This window comes from Arvicola amphibius, chromosome 12 (assembly GCF_903992535.2).
Source record: "Arvicola amphibius chromosome 12, mArvAmp1.2, whole genome shotgun sequence".
NCBI classification, from domain to species: Eukaryota; Metazoa; Chordata; class Mammalia; order Rodentia; family Cricetidae; genus Arvicola; species Arvicola amphibius.
In genome coordinates, this window is record NC_052058.2 from 60,531,950 (window position 1) to 60,553,609 (window position 21,660).

At 40.8% G+C, this 21,660-nt stretch overlaps 1 protein-coding gene across 1 annotated transcript in view; it reads right to left on the minus strand.

Annotated features, from left to right (window-relative positions):
* Positions 1–20,994, minus strand: part of Rc3h1 (ring finger and CCCH-type domains 1) — an 80,767-nt gene extending 59,773 nt beyond the window's left edge. Inside the window, exon 1 of the mRNA XM_038348963.2 lies at positions 20,737–20,994. The gene's annotated coding sequence lies outside the window, so the exon portion shown is untranslated. The remainder of the gene's footprint in view (positions 1–20,736) is intronic.
* Between the last annotated feature and the right edge of the window lie 666 nt (positions 20,995–21,660).

Consider the following 21,660-nt stretch of genomic DNA (forward strand, 5'->3'; position numbering starts at 1 on the left):
TCCAGTATGCCAGGTGTTTTTATGGCAATGAGAAAAGTAGCTAGTAATATAATATTAAACACTTTTTTTGTTTCAAGACAAGGTTTCTCTGTGTAACAGCCCTAACAAAACAAAATATAGCAGACAACAAGAAAGGTTAACAGAGGACACAAGGGCTAGTGAGATGGTTCAAGTACAGGTACTTGCCACAAAGATTTGATATCCTGAGTTCAATCCCTGGAACCCATGTGGTGGAAGGAGAGAATTTCTACAAGTTATTCGCTTGCCTCCACATGTGCGTCATGGCACACACTCTACACGTAAAAAAAAGATGGGGTTGCAGAGACCACTGAGAGCACTTGGGTTCTTCCAGACAATCTGCACCCACATAGTGGCTCACAACCGGTTGTAATTCTAGATCCAGGGAATGTAACATCCTCTTCTGGTCCCCACCAGCAACCCCAACCCCATTAAATAATCATAAATGAAGGCAAAACACCCATACACATAAAAATAATTTTTCCTAATTTAAAAAGAGAGTGGTCACAAAAGAATTAGCAGAGCTCAATGCAAGACCTTCTAAGTCATTATGGTATGTGCTCATTTGAAGGAGTGGAATCTCATGCATTTTCATTTTCAAGCCAAATGATTGGTTTGACAAAGGTGCTAAAAATATAATTGGAGAAAGGACAGCCTTTTCAATAAATGGAGCTGATAAAATTAGACATCCATATGAAGAATGAAAATAGAATCCTCTTTCTCATCAGTTACAAGAACCAAATAAAAACATATTATGGACTTATATGAGATCTAACACTGCTACAAGAAAGCATAAAGGAAACATCAGGACGTTGCAACGAGTTGGGGTTTTGTTGTTATTATTGTTTAAGGTTACCCTTAAAAGCTCAGGAAATGAAAATAAGAATAGAATTTGAGCCGGGCGGTGGCGGCGCACGCCTTTAATCCCAGCACTCGGGAGGAAGAGGCAGGCGGATCTCTGAGTTCGAGGCCAGCCTGGTCTACAAGAGCTAGCTCCAGGACAGGCTCTAGAAACTACAGGGAAACCCTGTCTCGAAAAACCAAAAAAAAAAAAAAAAAAAAAAAAAGAATAGAATTTGGATTACATCAATTAAATAGCTTTGAGGGTATGCCTGGAGAGATGGCTCAGTAGTTAAGAGAACTAGCTCAACCAGAGGACCTGAGTTTGATTCTCAGTACACAAGCAGACCAGCTTACAGCAACCTGTAACTCCAATTTCAGAGACTTGAGACCTCTTTTGGCCTCTGTGGGCAGCTCCACACACATGCTCATACACATACACATAAACAGAGACAGAGGGTAGATGGTGCTTGTTGATCATCAGCCTAGCTTCATGTTCAACAAGAAACCCTATCTCAAAGGAATTAGGCAGCAAGTGATAGATAGAGCAGGCTACCTTAAGTCCTCCTGTGGTCTCAAAGCTCAAATGCACATGTACCTGTACTCATAAATCATATTCATTCATATTTTTCTCTCTCCCTAATTAACTCAAAAATCAATTTTTAAAAACCTATAAGTCGCCGTGCAGTGGTGGCGCCATGCCTTTAATCCCAGCACTCGGGAGGCAGAGGCAGGTGATTCTCTGTGAGTTCGAGGCCAGCCTGGTCTACAAGAGCTAGTTCCAGGACAGGCTCCAAAGCCACAGAGAAACCCTGTCTCGAAAAACCAAAAGAAAAAAAAAAAGAAAAGAAAAAAACCTATAAGTCACTCTTAGACAATCTATTGCAAGAACGATAAACTACAAAGCAAAGATTCTCAAAGTTTGAATTAACTGTAGAAAATGATCTAAGAATTCCTTTTTCATTCTTTAAGTTTCTTTTTCCAACTTCAATTTTTATATATTCAAAGTTTATCAAATATGGTTATTCACATCATCTCTAACATATATACAGCACATATATGCACATATATGTGCACACATACACATACATACACCATACAGGATATATGGTTTGGTTTAATGAATGCAATAAACATTCTTCTACTTGGGCTGAGAGCAAACACATGAAATAAAATTATTGAAATACTAACATCCAGATTCTTGGACAAAGAGGTGAATCATCTCCCAAACAGTACAATTCCATCATGTTACTCAGAAGAGAGTATAATTTAAAATTTAGGACTTATTTCAGGAGTTCTTGTTTAATATATTTTGAGTCATTGTTGATTTATACTATATATGCTATCTAATTTTTACTTAATAGCCATCTTGGCTGTCAGATCCCTGATTCAGAGAAAGATTAAATTTAAAATTTATCAAATACCTCTTTTAAACTAGTTTTTCTTCTTAGGAACCATTATAGCTATTTATAGATGATAACCTCCTGGTGTTAGGCAAGGGGCTGACATGGGACCTGACAATGTAGCCCTTGCTGGCTTGGAACACATTAAGTACCCATTTGTGTTGAATAACCTCTCAAAAAAAAGGGGGGGGGTGCTCAAAGTACAAAATCAATGATGCAAAGGAGGTATCAGGGTATGAACCACACAAGAGAACCTATGTACTATGTTCTATCCCTAGAGTAGCACTACCCCAGCATCTGCTGGGGGTCTTGAAAATTACAGTTACTACCCAATTTAAAATTTTAAAAGGTTACATACAGAGAGGTGCTCAAAGTAAATGGCAGGGCTATGATTCAGGAAGCCAAACTCCTAAGTTGCTACCATTAAACCTATAATTTGTGTTACCTTACAGATGGAAGTTAATAGTGGTTAACATTAACAATCTTTTGTAAGTCACGGGAAATCTAAAGCCAGGTTAACTGTGATAGTTGCACAGCTCTATAAACTAAAGTCACTGAATTCTACACTTATGTGAACTTTATTTTCTGTAAATTATATATCAATAAACCTACTAAAAATCATTAAAAGTCTCAGAGAAACCCTGTCTCGAAAAACCAAAAAAAAAAAAAATCATTAAAAGTCTTTTTTTATAGCTTTGTTTCTCAAAAGTTTATTTTAATTTTCAAATGTCCACTGGTTAGATTTTTCTGTGAGCACAGCAATAGCCTTACGAAATAGCTAAATTACATCATATTACCATCTCTTGCCATAAAACTACAGGTTAATTTTATACTTCCCTAATTTAGAGAAAATTAGAAACTAAAATTCATCATTACCTGCTGTGAGTTCTCCTGATATAAGTATACCTGTTTATAGATGCTAACACTTGATGATAGTGGGCAGTATTTTCAGCCCAGGGCTAATTAAGTCTTGAGTTAGCACTTAAACACAGGTTTTAGTTTACTTTAGGTTTAGGGTGCCTTAGAAAAACTATTAAAAACAAAACCTTACTTAAGTAAAGAAAAAATTCTTGGAGCTGGGCGGTGGTGGTACATGCCTTCAATTACAGCAGGTGGATCTCTGTGAGTCAGAGGACAGCCTGGTCTACAAGGCTACAGCAAAACTCTGTCTCGCAAAGAAAGAAAGGAAGGAAGAAAGGGAGGGAGGGAGGGAGGAAGGAAGGATTCTTAGATCACTTCTAATTCTACTCCGCATGGCAACTGTGGTGATTTGAAAGAAAACTCTCAAAGAGAGTGGCAGTATTAGGAGGTGTAGCCTTATTGGAGTAGGTATGGTCTTGTTGGAGGAAATGTGTCTGTGGAGACAGGCTTTGAGGTCTCATATATGCTCAAGATAACACCCGGAGTCTCAAACCACTTCCTGTTGCCTACAATATATAGGACTCTCAACTACTTCTCCAGCACCATGTCTGCCTGCACACCACCATGTCCCACTATGATGATAAAGGACTGAACTCTGAACTGTGAACAAGCCACACCAATTAAATGTTTTCCTTTATAAGAGTTGCCATGTTTTGGGAACCTGTTACCCATGCTGGATTAAATTGCCCAGCCTTAATGCAGGGGTTAGATCTCAGGCCTACCTTACCTTGATGTGCTATGCATTGTTCAAGCCATGAAAAAACCACTTCAGAAATCAGTATGGCTGTTTCTCAGAAAACCGGGAATCAACCTACCTCAGGATCCAGCAATACCACTCTTGGGCATATACCCAAAAGATGCTCAATCATACTACAAAGGCATTTGTTCAACTATGCTCATAGCAGCATTACTTGTGATAGCCAGAACCTGGAAACAACCTAAATGCCCCTCAACCAAAGAATAGATAAGGAAAATATGGCACTTTTACACATTAGAGTACTACTCATCAGTAAAAATACAGTGACAACTTGAATTTTGCATGCAAATGGATGGAATTAGAAAACACTATCCTGAGTGAGGAAACCCAGACCCAAAAAGATGAATATGGTATGTACTCACTTAAAAGTGGATACTAGCTATAAACAAAGGATACTGAGCCTATAGTTCATGATCCTAGAATAACTAATAAGGTGAACCCTAAGAAAAACACAGATCCACCTGGAAAGTAGAAACAGACAAGATCACCTGACAAAACTGAGAGTACGAGGGTGGGGGGAGAAGGAAGGGATGAAGGGGAAGTGGAGGGGAAAAGGGGAAGGGTGAGAACTCGAGGGAACACGATAGTCAAGAATGAGGAAGGACATAGATGAGAGCAAGGAAAAGAGATATCTTGATTCAGGGAGCCATTATAGGGTTAGCAAGAAACCTGGCTCTAGAGAAATTCCCAGGAATCTACAAGGATGACCCCAGCTAAGGCCCTAAGCAACAGAGGAGAGAGGGCCCAATCTGGTCTTGCTCTGTAGTCAGACTGATGAATATCTTAAATGTCACCAAAGAACTTTCATCCAGGCACTGATGGAAACTGAGGCAGAGACCCACATCGGAACACTGGACTGAGCTCCCAATGTCCAGTTGAAGAGTGGAAGGAATGAGAATATGAGCGAAGAGGTCAAGACCATGATGGGGTCACCCACTAAAACAGTCTACCTGAGCTAATGGGAGCTTACCAACATGAGCCGGACTGGGAAGGAAAAAGCATAGTACCAAACTAGTACCTCTGAAAGGGTTTGACAGTTGCATGGCTGGGGCAGACTGAGGGGCCACTGGCGGTAGCACCAGGATTTATCCCTACTGCATATTCTGGCTTTTTGGGAACCTACTCTCTTTGAATGATAGCTTACTCAGCCTACATATAGTAAGGAGGGCCTTGGACCTTCCCCAAAGCAATGTGCCTTACCCTCTTCTGAGGATTCGATGGGGGTGGGGTGGAAAGATAGGTGAAGGGAATGGGAGTGGAGGGAGTGGGAACTCGGATTGGTATATATAATGGAAAAAAGATAGTTTGTTTTCTTTTTTAAAAATATATATTCTCCAAACAATAAATAAACGAAAAAATGTTAGTAAAATAAAAAATGGGATATGAGCTTTTAATATTTCTTATTTAAGTATATATATTACTGAATCCCAGAGCTAAAAGATGCTTTTAATGCTTCCAAATAAAAAATAATAATAAAGAGTTGTCATGGTCATAGTGTCTCTTCACAGCAATAAAAACCTATAGCAATAGAAAGACAACAACTTTTTAAGAACCATTATTCTTGACCTTAACCTAATTTGTCACTTCTCTGGAACATTTCTATAGTAACCAGCATGAAGGGACATCAGGGAAGAGAAAATTTGTAACTGTGCTAAAAACTTAGGTAAGAAATAACACAAAGAAAATTAAAGGCTTATTATTACACTTAAGTGATAATTCCCAGTGGAGCATCAGTAACGTACAGAGGAAATTATACTCTAAGCCTTGAAGATTAGAAGTTTCTAGTAATGACACCCTTTTTGAGGAAAGACACAATTCTGACTGTAAAAATATCTCTCCATAAAATATATGGGTTGAATATAGCACACAATACACTAGATATAATTTCATATTCTAATGTTTCTATAAATGTACAATTACCCAAGACATACATTAAGTAAAAAGGTATTGAGTTAAGAGGGTAAAAAGCCTGACAAATAAAACTTGATATAATAAAATTCCTTTTTCGATGTGGGTCTCTGCCTCTGTTTCCATCAGTTGCTGGATGAAGGGTTTATGGTGACATTTAAAATATTCATCAGTCTGACTACAGGGCAAATGAAGATTGGGTCCCTTCTCCCTATTGCTTAGGGTCTTAGCTGGAGTCAGCCTTATGGATTCCTAGGAATTTCTCTAGAGCCAGGTTTCTGCTAACCCTATAAGGGCTCCCTCAACCAAGATATCTCTTTCCTTGCTCTCACCTCTGTCCTTCCTCCATCTCGACTATCCCATTCCCTCAAGGTCTCAACACTCCCTTTTTCCCTCCTCTTCCCCTTTCACCCTCCTTTCTCCCCTCACCCCCATGTTCCCAATTTTGTCAGGCTCTACCCTGTCCCCCAGAGCTTTCCTATTGTGGTTCTACCCCTCCAGAGCTTTCCTATTGCGGCTCTAAGTATATCCTGGCTTCCCGGTAAGTCAGGCTATCCCAATACCACTACTGTACCATATTCCCCTACAGGGTTAGCCTGAAAATTGCTAAATTGGTGATTCTCAACCTGTGGGTTGTAATCCCTTTGGGATGGAGAGACCCTTTCACAGGGGTCAAATATATATTTTTACATTATGACTTCATTAACAGTAGCAAAATTACAGTTACGAAGTAGCAACGAAAAGGATTTTATAGCTAGGAGTTACTACAATGTGGAGAACTATACTGAAGAGTCTCGGGATTAGCAATATTGGGTACCACTGTCCTAAGTAAACTAAGCTGGCCTTAAACTCACAGGGATCTCCTTGCCTCTGTCTCCAGTTGGCTAACTGGCTTACTTTTAAGGAGGAACCTAGGCACACAATTATGCCAGTGAATTACCCCAGTGAGACACCAATGAGACATGGAGGGAATTGAACATAATGAAAGAAAGGTAAAAAGCCACATGGTAAATGTAGATTTATAGAGGCAGGTTAATTTAAGTTATAAGAGTTAGGTCAAACTTTCATAATTAATAATAAGTCTCTGTTATTTGCGAGCAGGCAACCCAAAGAAAAAGCCAACTACAGAAGGTAAAGATCATAGCCATAAGAATGCCTTTCGTAGCTGCACTTAAAATTTGAATTCTATAAGCCTTTGAATGAAGGGCAAAACTCCTTACTCTGTTGGTAATGAAGAACCCGTCATGTGTGGGTCTTTCATCAAAGAAGGATCCACTTTGGGAGAATGGAATGCCATGAAAAGGTTTAAGTAGTAAATTCCCACAGAAAAGGTCACAATGTACCAACCCTGTAAAATGTAAACTCTAATCATGAAGACAATAGACAGGCCTCATATCCTAACACTTAGTTATGAAAGGGTAGGCCAGGATTGATAAATCTGTCTAGCTATGTGAAAAACCAGTAAACCACTGAGGGTTTCCCATGGACACAGTCTCCTACAGTGTCCCATTCAGACATTCTGTAACTCTGCTGCAGAGCTGCAGTCTCTCACATGGTTCAGGAGGATGGCCGGTAGGGCAGCTGCCAGAGCTCGGCTCAGAATCCAGGAACCTGTACAGGCACTTCCATTTTGCCCTGCAGCGCCACCTCCAGCTGCCAAGATCAATTGATTTATTTTTTATGTGTAAGAGTGTTTTGCCCGTACGTACCTACGTGCACCATGTGTATACCTGGCACACATAGAGGCCAACTACAGTTACAGATGTTTGTTGAGTCTCCCTGTGAATGCTGGAAGTTGAACCCGGGTATTCTAGAAGTTTTCTTAACTGCCAATAATGCTCTATCCTCAACCCTGTTTTCTGAGAGAGTCTCACTCTGTAGTACATAATGAGTTCCAGAGCCAGTGCAATGGCTCACTGAGTTAAAAGCACCTACCCTCTCAAGTTTGACAACCTGAGTTCAGTCCCTGAAACCCACATGAAAGGAGAGAACCAACTACTCCAAGTTGTCCTATGACCTCCACATATGCACCATGATATTCATGCAAACACACATGCCAAATGGAAAAAAATATAATGGGGAAAATAGGTGTGTGAGGGAGGTGGGAAGAACAATGAGTTACTCCTCATGGCACACACCTGTAATAAAAGTACTCAGGAGGCTGAGACGAGAGAATTGTGTATTCTAAGCCAGCCTGGGTTACATGCTGACAACTGATCACAAAACAAAACAAAAAAGTATTACAGAGGAACTGAGAACATTTTCTCTAAAATAAAGAAAAAGACAGGATTGTCCACTCTCCCTTTTATTATGTGATATACTGCACCAAGTCTTAGCTATAGCAATTAGACAACAGCAAGACATAAAATGGATAACAAGAAAAAGAAGAAGTCAAACTGGGTCTACTAGAAAACTGTCAGACTAACAAACACAGTAAAGTTGCAATATACAAAGTCAATGCAAAAAAGAAAAGTAGGCTTCTCTAATAAGCAGTATACTCTTAGGGAAAGAAGTCAGGAAAAATATCGCATTCAAAAGAACTCCAATAAAAAGAAAAAAAGTATTTGAAAATACATCTAACTAACCAAAAAGTAAAAGACCCTGTAACAAACTTCAAGATACTAAGAAAGGAAATCACAGAAGATACTAGACAACAAAGCCATTCCACACTGGCAGAATTAATATTGTAGAAACGGCTATACTACCCAAATCAATTTACATTTAATGCAACACCCATCAAAATTCTGATATATTTCACAAGCTTAGCAAAAAAAAAAAAAAAAAAAAAAAAGCATACATATGGAACCACAAAAAGACCATGTGTCTTAGTTAGGGTTTCACTGATGTGAAGAGACACCATGACCACAGCAACTCTTATAAAGAAAAACATTTAATTAGGGCTGGCTTACAGGTTCAAAAGTTTAGTCCATTATTGCCATGGCAGGAAGCATGGCAATGTGCAAGCAGCCATGGTGCTGGAGAAGGAACTAAGAGTTTAAAATCTTGATCTGTAGGCAACAGGAAAAAGAATGAGTAAGCCTAGTTTGAACATCTGAGACCTCCAAGCTCACCCCCACAGTGACACACTTTCTTAAACCAGACGACACCTACTGCAACATTACCACACCTCCTAATAGTGCCACTCCCGATAGGTCAAGCATTCAAACACATGAGTCTAAGGAGGCCATTCCTATTCAAACCACCACACCAAGAATAGCCAAAGAAAGAACAAGAACACTACTAGAGGCATTACAACACTCAACCTCAATTATACTACAGGAATGTAGTCATAAAGACAGTCTGGTAACTGGTGCAAAAACAGGAAGATAAATAGAATACAACAACAACAAAGCTATGCCCACTCAATTTTTGACAAAGGAAGCAAAAATGTACACTAGAAGATAGCTTATTCAACGAATGGTGTTAGCAAAACTGGATTTTCTACCTGCAGAAGAATGAAATTAGATTCTCATCTTTGATCATGTACAGAAAAAAAATGTGGCTGGAGAGATGGCTCAGAGGTTAAGAACACTGACTTCTCTTCCAGAGGTCCTGAGCTCAATTCCCAGCAACCACAAGGTGGCTCAAAACCATCTGTAATGAGGTCAGGTGCCCTCTTCAGGCCTGCAAGCATACACACAGAAAGAATATTATATACATTATATACAATATATATTTGGTTTTTCGAGACAGGGTTTCTCTGTGGCTTTGGAGCCTGTCCTGGAACTAGCTCTTGTAGACCAGGCTGGCCTTGAACTCACAGAAATCTGCCTGCCTCTGCTGGGATTAAAGGCGTATGCCACCACCACCCAGCATAAATAAATATTTTTTAAAAAAAGAATTAAAATCAACCTAGTTATCTATCAACAGATAAATTGATAATAAAAATTTGGCATAACTATCCAATGGGATACTATTTGGCTCTAAAGAAAATATCACAAAATTTGCAGGAAAATGGATGGACTTAGGATATATAATACTAAACAAGACCACATAATCTCAGAAAGAAAGTAACTCATGTTCTCCCTCATATGGAATCTAACCAGTAGTATATATATATTAATATACTATATATGGAAAATGTACATGTGAGTACAGTATAACACATAGAAGAGAGAAAAAGGCTAAATATTAGGTAATGAGGAAGGATTAATACAGCCAAAGAACATGCACTATCAAAGAAGATACAAAGCTAATTGTTTTTCTAGTTGTCATGGGTTTTTTTTTTCTGATGGAAAAGCACATAAAATATAGTCACTAATTAAAAGTATAAGATCCAATACGAAGCTCCACAGTTTCCTTTCCAAATGGCTACTCTGTGTAGAAATTCGTTGAGCTGTACAGTCGTTAGACCTAATTTTGATTTATGATTTTTATTTGCTACCATTTATTATAATAGGTTTTTTAAAATGTGTATGTGTGTATACACATTTTTAAAAACCTATTATAATAAATGAGAGCAATATATATTATATATATATAATACATATATGTATGTATGCATGTATACACACACATATACACACAAAGTAGTATCTGTTTCAGGCTCTATGACGTTGAAAAAAATTTTTCCCAAGACAGCCCTAGCTGTCCTGGAACTCACTTTTGTAGACCAGGCTAGCCTTGAACTCACAGAGATCTGACTGCTTCTACTACCCTTGTGCTGGGATTAAAGGCGTGTACCACCACGTCTGGCTAAAAGTTATTTTTGCATGTATTTTAAAGGATTTAAACACTACATTATTTTTGTTATATGACTTTCATATAACAAAAACTATCAAATTTTATTTATACTGGTAGGAAGTGATTTGGAAAGGTTTTTTCTTTCTTTCTTCCTTTTTTTTTGCTCTAAGGAGCAAGTCTGTTGTTTCTTTTTTTTTAAAGGTTCATTTTTATTTTTTAAAACTGTGTGTATCAGCCGGGCGGTGGTGGCGCACGCCTTTAATCCCAGCACTCGGGAGGCAGAGGCAGGCGGATCTCTGTGAGTTCGAGACCAGCCTGGTCTACAAGAGCTAGCTCCAGGACAGGCTCTAAAGCTGCAGAGAAACCCTGTCTCGAAAAACCAAAAAAACGAAAAAAATAAAACTGTGTATCACATGTATATACATGTCCAAGGAGGTCAAAAGATCAAACCCCCTGGAACTAAAATTACAAGCAGTTATGAGCACCAACCTGAATCCTGGGATCCAAACTGGGGCCTCTGAGAAAGCAATATACATTTTAACCACTGAGCCATCTCTCCAGCCCCATAAGCAGACTTTTATCAACAGGAGACCTATATAATAAAACGGCATTTCCTAAAATACCCAAAGAACTCATAACTTTTTCTATTTTTGGATATAGGGTCTCACTGTGTAACCCTGGTTGACCTGAACTCTCCATGCAGACAAGATTAGCCTTGAACTCTCATGTATGCCTCTGCTTCTGGAGTAATAGGACTAAAGGCATGTTCCACTATGACTGGATCAAAGCAGCTATGTATGGCTATTAATCCTCTGAAATATGCTGGTGCAACTGAGGAACTAAATTTTACATTTTATTTAACTGACACTTAAATTGATGCAAGCAAAAATATTATTCAGTAGTAAATGGATGAGCTATCCAGCTGTGAAAAGACATGAAGGAACCTTACATACCATGTAAAGGGAAAAGGCAGTCTAAAATGCTTCATACCACCTGGCATTCAGGGAAAGGAAAACTATGAAGCCAGTAAAAGGAACAATCGTTGCCTGGGGCTTAAGAGGAATGGGAAGGAAATAAATAAGTGCAACATGTACATAGATACATGTTAAACAGAGGTTACATAGCATTATGCGTTGGGCAAAAGTCAGAAGATAAGGGGAAAATAAATCTTTTTGCACAATTTTCTATAAATCCAATCTTCTCTAATAGAAATTTATATAAGGACCTAGTGAGATGGGGTTATTGGGTAAAAACCTTTGCTGCCAAGCCCCAATGACCCACAAGCACTGTGACACACACACACACACACACACACACACACCAATTAAATAAATATAATAAAATGTTTCTTAAAAATAAAATCTATTGCTGGGTGGTGGTGTCACACGCCTTTAATCCCAGCACTCGGGAGGCAGAGGCAGGTGGATCTCTGTGAGTTTGAGGCCAGCCTGCTCTATGAGAGCTAGTTCCAGGACAGGATCCAAAGCTACACAGAGAAACCCTGTCTCGAAAAAAAAAAAGAAAAGAAAAAGCCAAAAGAAAAAAAAAGGAGCTTGTTTGAAGAAAAGAGTACTTAGTTTTCACTTGAAAGTCTATGCTCTAACAGCTTTCTCTTATGTTGGGGATGTGGCTCAACTGGCGGCATGTCTGAGATTCCAGACCTAGCATAAAACTAGGTGTGGTAGAATACACCTGGAATCCCAGCACTTGGGAGGTTAAGGCAAAAGAATCAGATGGAGGTAAGGAGGATGAGAAGTTGGCTACACAGCAGATTTTTTTTTCATTTTTCGAGCAGGGTTTCTATATGAAACAGTCCTTCCTGTCCTGGAATTTACTCTGTAGACCAGGTTGGCCTAGAACTTAGAAATCCACCTGCCTCTGCCTTCCTAGTGCCTAGATAAAAGGCGTGCACCACCACCGCCTGGCTAATTTTGAGGCCAGCCTAGATTACATGAGACTATCTCATACAAAGCAAAACAAAATAACACAAAACCCACTACTATTTTCTACTCTACTATATACTTCTATAACTTTTTATTATTCTTATTACAAAAATACTTTTAAAATTTCCACAGTGAATTTACTGTCAGGAATATACAGCATAATATTTAATGACACTCTCAAAAGTCTACAGGTATTAAGCAGGTAGATGCTGCTCTAGGATAACATAGGTGGTGGGATTTTTTTTTTTTTGTTATTGTTGGGGCAATTTTTTTAAATAATTAGTTTATTTTATGTCCATTGAAGTTTTGCCTGCATGTATGTCTGTATGAGGGTGTCAGATTCCCTGGAACTGGAGATACAGACAGTTGTGAGCTGACATGTGGGTGCTGGGAAATTAAACCCGGGTCCTCTCAAAGAGTAGGGGGGGGGCAATTTCTTTTACTAGTCTCCTTGTTAAATATCTTACCTATAGCTCTTCTACTCTCACACTTAATTTACAACTACACAAAAGGTAGTCAAGCTTTGCATAATTATGAGTAAGGCATTAAGTCTTTTGGTCTGAACTGGCCTGGAACTCTCTATATACCTTAGACAGACTGCAAACTTCTCATCCTTCTGACTCAGCCCCTCCAGTGCTGAGATTATAAGAATATACAACCAGGTCTAGCTCCTTTGTTCAGATTTCAAGATTCCTGTATTCATTAAGAAACACTGAAGAGAGGGCTAGCAGGATGGATCCGCACTTAAGAGCCTTGTTGGTCTTTCCAGATAACCTGAGTTTGATTCCCAGCTCCAAAATTGGGTGGTTCACATCAATTCACAACTCCAACTCTAGGGGACCTGACACCTTCTTCTGAACTCTGTGGGCACCTGCATTTTACAGGTGTACACACACACACACACACACACACACACACACACACACACACACACACTCCACACACACAAAGGGGAGGGACAGAGAGACAGAGACAGATGATTCTGGATCTCTGTGAATTTGAGTTCAGCCTGGTCTACAAGAGCTAGTTCCAGGACAGGCTCCAAAACTACAGAGAAACCCTGCCTAAATAAACAAACAAACAAACAAACAAATCTATCTTTAGGGGACTGGAGAGATGGCTCAGAAGAGCATTGGCTGCTCTTCCAGAGGTCCTGAGTTCAAGTCCCAGGAACCACATGGTGGCTCACAACCATCTGTAATGGGGTCTGGTGCCCTCTTCCAGCATGCAGGCAGAACATTATACATAATATTTAAAACAATAAATCTTTAAAAAAGACAGACAGACAAGGAACTTAAGGAAATGACTCAAGCCAGTAGGTGCTAGCCATGCAAGCATGAGAACCTGAATTCAGATCCCTAGAACCTGAGAGCACAGGTTAATGTGCCTACAGCCAGTGTTGGTGGCACTAATCTCATTGGCCAGACAGTCCAGCTATTAGATGAGCTTCAAATTCACTAACAGACCCCGTCTCAAAAATTAAAGGTGGACATGCCTCAGAGATGATTGCTCAGTGGGTAAAGGCACATGCCATCAAGTCTGACAACTTGAATTCAAACCCTGGGAACAAAAAAGTAGAAGAGAACCAACTTCTTCAAGGTGTCCTCTGACCTCCACATGCATGCTGTGGTATGCACCCTCCTTCCCCCACCCCCCACACAAAGGTCATAGTGATACGAGGAAGATTTTCAACACCTTCCTCTGGCTTTCACTTGCAAACACATACATTAATACGCGTATGCACACACACAAACATACACAAAAGAAAATACTAAAGGGCTAAACGACAAACAGGGTCTGTAGACTGAGAAATCTCATGCCTGAAAATATAAGAAATATCTTAAACTCTAAAGTAAAACAATTTTTTTTTATATAAATGTCTGATGAAACATTCTAACCTCCAAAGGTAATTCAAATCCAGCCTTGCCCAGGAGATACTGAACTAAATAAATCCTAGGAAGCACACTGATTTTCAAATTTATAAGAGTTCTGGTACAGACAAATCTGAGAAGTCTTTCTGAACCCAATCCTGAAGAATACCTGACCCCTGAGCATAAATATAGTCAGTACCAAAGCTAAACCAGGTCAGAAAACCCTGCCAAGGAACATCCTGACCCGAGATAGTCACCAAACAGAGATCACTTAACAGTTTATTCACTGTGTGACAGACTGACCACTGATAGATACATGAAAAACAGACTAATCGGGCCCCACCAAATCCATACTAAGCCCCTAAGGTCTTGAAGACTTTGCAAAATTCTAAATGCGCTATGGCATAATAAAGGAAAGAAAAACATCAGTGAAGAAGCTCAATTATTATTTTAATAATAATTAAAAAATTATTTTTAATTTTTCATAAAGTAATTCAAAGGTACAATTTAGTAATTATGTGACAAACTATAGCAATGCCAAAAATCTGTCTTGCTAAAAATGTGAATTTCTAGGTACTGGAGAGATGACTTAGAGATTAAGGACACCTGTTGTTCTTGCAGAGAACCTGAGTTTGGTTCCCATCACCCATATGGTTGCTCTCGGCCATTTAGGAGATCTATCCTTTTCTGACTTCTGCCAGAACCAAAATGGTGTACACACATACACTCATACACATAAAATAAAAAATGAGATATAAAAAATATGAATGTCCGTATTTTATAGTATTTGGACCTGCTTTAAAAAGATGATTTTTTAAAGAATTTAAATGTATACCTTTTTGATCATATAAGTGTTTGGCAGTATACAAATAACAGAAAGTTAGGGATCAAGTACACTATTATATAACATAATTCATAGCAGGAAAAAGATATTTGTCAATATAAAAGATGCTTTTAGGTTTAATAAAAGGATATATGTCAATATAAAAGATGCTTTTAGGTTTACTAATGATACATATGGTGGCTGTTGTAAAACAGCAAATTTGACTTAGATTTGAGGTCATTCTTACCTATTAATTATGTGACCTTTTCGCTATTTACTTAGCTGCTTCTAACCCCAGATTCTGTGTGTGTGAAATAAGGATAACAATGCAACATAACTGGAAGGAGTAAATAAATGGTTTAAATGAACATGCTCACAAAAACCACACACACACACACACACACACACACACAGAGTTTTGTTTGTTTTCTTGAAGGAGGCCTCATTCTACTCCAGATTTATCTGGAATTTACTCTGTAGCCCAGATTAGCCTCAAGTTTGCAGTGATCCTACTATCTCTCTCTCTACAATGCTAAGAGCAATGACCCACAGCTTTGGGGGTCTTTTTTGAGTTTCAATGTTTTGTGTTGGGGCTAGAACCTAAGCCCCCATGAATGCTAGGCAAGCACAGAGTCATACACGCCCAACCCTATAATATTTTAAATGATATACAACAATATTCCCCTTTCCAATCTCTTCATAGGAGTCAACAAATTTTTTAACTCTGTTACTAAGAAATTGTAAACTTAAAGGCTGGACATGGTGATACAAGCCTTTAATTCCAGTACTCAAGAGGCAGAAAAGCAACAATCGCTAAGAGTTTGAAGCCAGCCTGGTCTACAAAGTCAACACTTACTAACATAATAAGACCCTGCCCCAAAATAAATTAATGAATTAATTCATTAATTTAGCCAGGCATGGTGGTGCACACCTATAATCACAGCACTCGGGAAGCAGAGGGAGGCAGATCTCTGTGACTCAAGACCAGCCTATACAGCATTGTCTATGAAACAATTTCCAGGAGAGTCAGGACTGTTACACAGAGAAACCCTGTCTCAAAAAAAAATAAATAAATAAATAAATAAAAAATAAAGAAAAACCTAAAACTATTCTTTTCTTTTATGAGACAAGATCTCACCTTGTAGCCCAAAATAGTTTCAAAGTTGAGACAACACTCATCACTCATGCATTTGTGTCTTAAGGTATGAGCCACCACACATAACTGTAATTTAATACTTAAACTACAGTTTCAAAGATTTATACAGGAAATGTTTAAATATTTGAGAAAATCTGAACTAAAGTAGTAAGACTATACTGATACTGAAAATATAAAAACTAAGGAATCATATCTTAAAACAGTTTTGACAAAAAAAAAATCAAAACAGTGACCTAGAAAACATTTTAATGTTTAATAAGGATGCTGACTCTTAAAAAAAAAAAAAACCAAAAAACAAAATAAAACAAAAGGATACTGAGTCTATCCACAAATGGTCAATATCCAATTTCAGATTTAATTTTTTTTCCCCCCGAGACAGAGTTTCTTAGTAGCTACGGTGCTAGTCCTGAAACTCCCTCTGTAGTCCAGGCTGCCCTCAAATTCACAGAGATCCGCTTGCCTCTGCCTCCCAAGTGCTGGAATTAGAGGTGCACTACCACCATCTGGCTCCATGTAGTGATTTTTAAAAAGATTTTAGGCAGGTAGTTTTGGTCGTATACTGCACCTTTAATCCCAGCACTTGAGAGGCAAAGGCAGGAAGAGCTGTGAGAGTTCAAGGCCAGCCTGATCTAAAAAACAAGTTCTAGAACAGCCAGGGCTACACAGAGAAACTATCTTTAAAAACAAAGCATGTTTATATGCACATAAACACACAGGGAAGGGCTCACCTGCTGCTCTCTAGCATTCTGCCTTATTCCTTTGAGACAGGATTTCTCACCAAACCTGGAGCTAGGCTGGGGACCAATAAACCCCACTCACTGATCCTCCTGTCCTGCCCCCACCACATGAGAGGTTAGAGGCATGCATCACATACCATTTTTTACATGAGTGCTGAGGATTTGAACTTATGTCCTCACAACCACACAGCAAGCACTCTTACCCACTGAGCCATCTCTCCATGATTCCCTAATTGAAGACTTTCGTCTTTAAAAAAACTGTAGCAGCCGGGCGGTGGTGGCGCACGCCTTTAATCCCAGCACTCGGGAGGCAGAGGCAGGCGGATCTCTGTGAGTTCGAGACCAGCCTGGTCTACAAGAGCTAGTTCCAGGACAGGCTCCAAAGCCACAGAGAAACCCTGTCTCGAAAAAACCAAAAAAAAGAAAAACTGTAGCAAATGAGATTAGTAAATCCTTGATGAAACAATGTATTTTTTTTCTAACTTAAAACCTACAAACTTGGGCTGGAGAAGTGGTTAAGAGCACTGGCTGCTCTTCCAGAAGTCCTGAGTTCAATTCCCAGCAACCACATGGTGGCTCACAGCCACCTGTTATGAGATCTGTTGCCCTCTTCTGGAATGTAGGCATATATGCAGAGCACTCACATATAAAAACATAAATAAATAAAGCAAACTTAACCAAAGAAGGAAATAAAATTTAAAAAAACCTACAAACTCATAAATTAGTATTATGTATTTCTTGTAATATGTTTAGGGCCACAAATTAATATAAGTATCATAATACAAATGATACTCCATCTGTTTCTCACAAAATTCAGTATGAAGAGCCAGGCGGTGGTGGCGCACGCCTTTAATCCCAGCACTCGGGAGGCAGAGGCAGGCGGATCTCTGTGAGTTCGAGACCAGCCTGGTCTACAAGAGCTAGTTCCAGGACAGGCTCCAAAGCTACAGAGAAACCCTGTCTTGAAAAACCAAAAAAAAAAAAAAATTTTCAGTATGAAAAGAAAAACCAATTTGAGTTCTTCAACAACAAAAAGAAAGTGTTCTGAAATTCTAAGTCACCCCCTCCAAAAGTCACAAGTAACATTAGCAGGAACCATGTAAAAGTTGTTTCTCCATGACTCCAAAGATCAATTCATTCATGACAATGCTATGCTAAGGCATAAAATAAGATTGATGATATGAATCTGCTATACTATACTTCAAATCATAAACAAGATGGCTCAGTTTACATTTTACAATTATTCACCACCAATCCTTGCAGCATTACTAGAAACTAGTACTGCTAATTAAATTTCATATTACTGAACAATGACAGAGATAAATTCTAATTAGAAATTTACCCTAGAAATTTTGGCAAAAGCTATCATCAATCAGTCTCTCCCTCTCTCTCTCTCTCCCCCTCTCCCCCCCCCCCTCTCATTTTTCGAGACAGTGTTTCTCTGTAGCTTTGGAACTTGTCCTGGAACTAGCTCTTGTAGACCTGGCTGATCTCAAACTCACAGAGATCTGCCTGCCTCTGCCTCCCGAATACTGGGAATAAAGGTATGCACCCCCACTGTCTGGCCAGTATTTTGTTTGTACAGGTCAACTTTCCTTTTAAGAATGTTAACTCACCAGGCAGTGATGGCACATGCCTTTAATCATAGCACTCGGGAGGCAGAGGTAGGCAGATCTCTGAGTCTGAGGCCAGCCTGGTCTACAAAAGCTAGTTCCAGGACAGGCACCAAAGCTACAGAGAAACCTTGTCTTGAAAAAAACAAAAACAAACAAGCAAACAAACAAACAAAAAAAGAATGCTAACTCAGTTGCACAGTGGTGGCAAACACCTTTAATACCAGCACTCAGGAGGAAGAGGCAGGTGGATCTCTGCATTTGAGGCCAGCTTGGTCTACAGATTGTGATCCAGAACAGCTAGGGATGCAGAGAAACCCTGTCTCAAACAGGAAAAAAAAAAAAAAAATTAACATTCAGGATGCTGAGACAGGAAAACTGTTAATTCCTGACCAGCCTGTGTTACAACAAAAACCCTGTCTCTTAAACAATAAAAGGAAGAAATACAAAGTCCCTAATAGATCCTACAAGTGAATATTACGCAGGTTCCTTGAATGCATTCAAGCTTTTTAATATAATTTTCTGCATATGCACTAGAAACTGGAATAGAATTCTCCTCTTCCCCCTTTACTTGAAAATACATGTGGTAAACGACTTTAAAAGTTAACATTTAGGAGAAATAGTTAACTTTTAAGTTTTAAGATATTACTGAAGTATAATAAACTAATATAAAAGAAGGGTTGTCTCACCGAAGCCTAGGCTCTTAAAGCACAACTCTTCCTTGTTTTTGAAAATTATCAGTAAACGTTTCCACTATTTAGTGTTTGGTTGGTTGATTTGTTTTTTTAAATTATTTATTTTTATATGCATTGGTGTTTTGCCTGCATATATATCCATGTAAGATGTCATATCTTGGAGTTATAGACAGTTGTTTGGTGCCATGTGGGTGCTGGGAATTGAACCCGCGTCCTCTGGAAGTACTGCTTTTAATCGTTGAGCAATCTCTCCAGCCCTAATTTGGTTTTTTTGAGACTGGTCTCCGTCAGTCTTGAACTCAGAATCTTTCTGTCTCAGCCTCGGGAGTGCTAGGATTATAGGCATGCATCATAATGTCAGGCTAAAAGTTTCTGAAATCTTAGATTCCATTCCAATTACTTTTGAGGGCAAACTGGCGAAAATATCAAGAACACGGGACAGACACAAGAAATCCTAAGGGGACAGATGAACCAGTCTTCTCCTGAGTGTTTCAGAGAAGATCGTCACTGTACCAGAATGGTTAACGTTATTTCCTCTGCCGTACACAATTCAAAACGGCTAGCTGGAAAAGTTCTGCTCAAACCTTAATCTGTCTCCGAGTTGCCAGTAAGTGGCTTTGTTTCCAGTTTCACAGACTATTCTGGGATGTCAAGAGTTATATATATTATTGCTGCTTCAAAAGAGCCCTTGTTTCAGTTCATTCTCACAGGGATGTGAGTCCAGTGATGTTTAGAGACCTGATGTTTAGAATGGTGTTAGGAAAGGTCCACCCCTTAGAACTCCATCCTTTACCGACAACCATATTTTGTGTATTTTTGTTGTTGTGGCACTTACGCCTTTTTGAAAAAGGCACCTGCACATACTTTCGCCTTGGCCAATAGGGTGTATCTACAGGAACTCCAGGGAAACCGACACCCTAAAACCCACTTGGCCGAGGAAGGGGGCTGGGGAGGGAGCAGCCACGCCTGGCAGCCGGGCAGAAGCGGCGGCTGTTTACAGGCGCCTTCTCCCTCCCCCACCGAACAGACAGGGGTCCAAACAACATTTCCTGCGAACGAGCAACTCTCCGCCCGCCGGCTGTCCTCCAAGGGACCGCAGACCGGGCAGCCTCGGACCCCTTACCCCTCCCGCCTTCCCAGCCTTCTTTTGGTCCAGGGCGGTGTCTGCACCGCTCCTCGGCCTACCTACCCCGGCAGGCCCTCCGGGCGGCACGCGGAGGCCTGAGGCCTAAAGGACGCCGGCCACTGACAAGCCCCGGGGCCGGTCCCGAGCGCAGGGCGGGTGAGGACAGCACCATCCCCGCCGCCGCCTATTGTTCTCGGCCGCGGCCGCCCCGCTCCGCACGCTGCCGCCCGCCACTTGCTCACCGCGCTGGTCCGAGCAGCAGCTCCTCTCAGCTCCGAGTCCCTGCGGCCGTCGCCACCGTCGCGGCAGCCGCCGCCGCCGCCGCCACCATCGACTCTGACTCTGTCCCAGGCCGCGGGACCACGGCCGTAGCCGCCACCGCCAGCGCCGCCTCCAGCCCCCCACCTGCTGCTGCTGAGGCTGCTCCTGCAGCAGGGGCCATCTTGTTGGTCGGCCTCCCCTTCCTCCTCCGCGTCCTCCGCCGCCCGTCGCTCGTTGTCCTCGTCCCCTTCCTCTTCCTCAGACTCCGGCCCGCCCCGAGACTGGGGCGGAGATGAGGGCGAGGCTCCTCCTCACGGGGTGGGGCCAACGGAGTGGAGGGCGTGGTCAACTAGGCGGGGCGGGGCCGGCAAAGGGCGTGGCCCGAAGAAAGCTCTGAGTCACCAGCCCCAACGCCCTGCCCTGAGCGGGCGACGCGCCCCGCCCGTGTCTCGAGCGCAATCGCGCCCTGAGTGGGGAAACTGGTCCCACCTCCTCCCCCGCCGCCCGTCGGGTCCGTGGTCTTAGTGCCTTTGATCCCGGCAGGCAACTAGCCAGGCGGTGCCCGTAGGCTCGCTCCTACGGAGTCTCCCGCTTCCTCTGAGCTTGTCACTTTCTCAACTCTGGACCCTTCTTCTACTCTTGCATCTTTGTACGTCCCACCTTTTCCCAACCGTGTGTGTATGTGTGTGTGTCCGTCTGTGTATGTCGTATATGTGTGTGTTTGTGTGTGTGTGTGTGTGTGTGTTTGTGTGTGTGTGTGTGTGTGTGTGTGTGTGTTTGTGTGTGTTAGATGGTTTCTTTTATCTCGGCCTCTGTCCCGCCAGTTTTGCCTTTGTCAACATTCTTATTGAGTCCTCAGAGTCCAGCCTCTGCCCCCAAGGCCTGTATGGGACTGCTCCAACGCT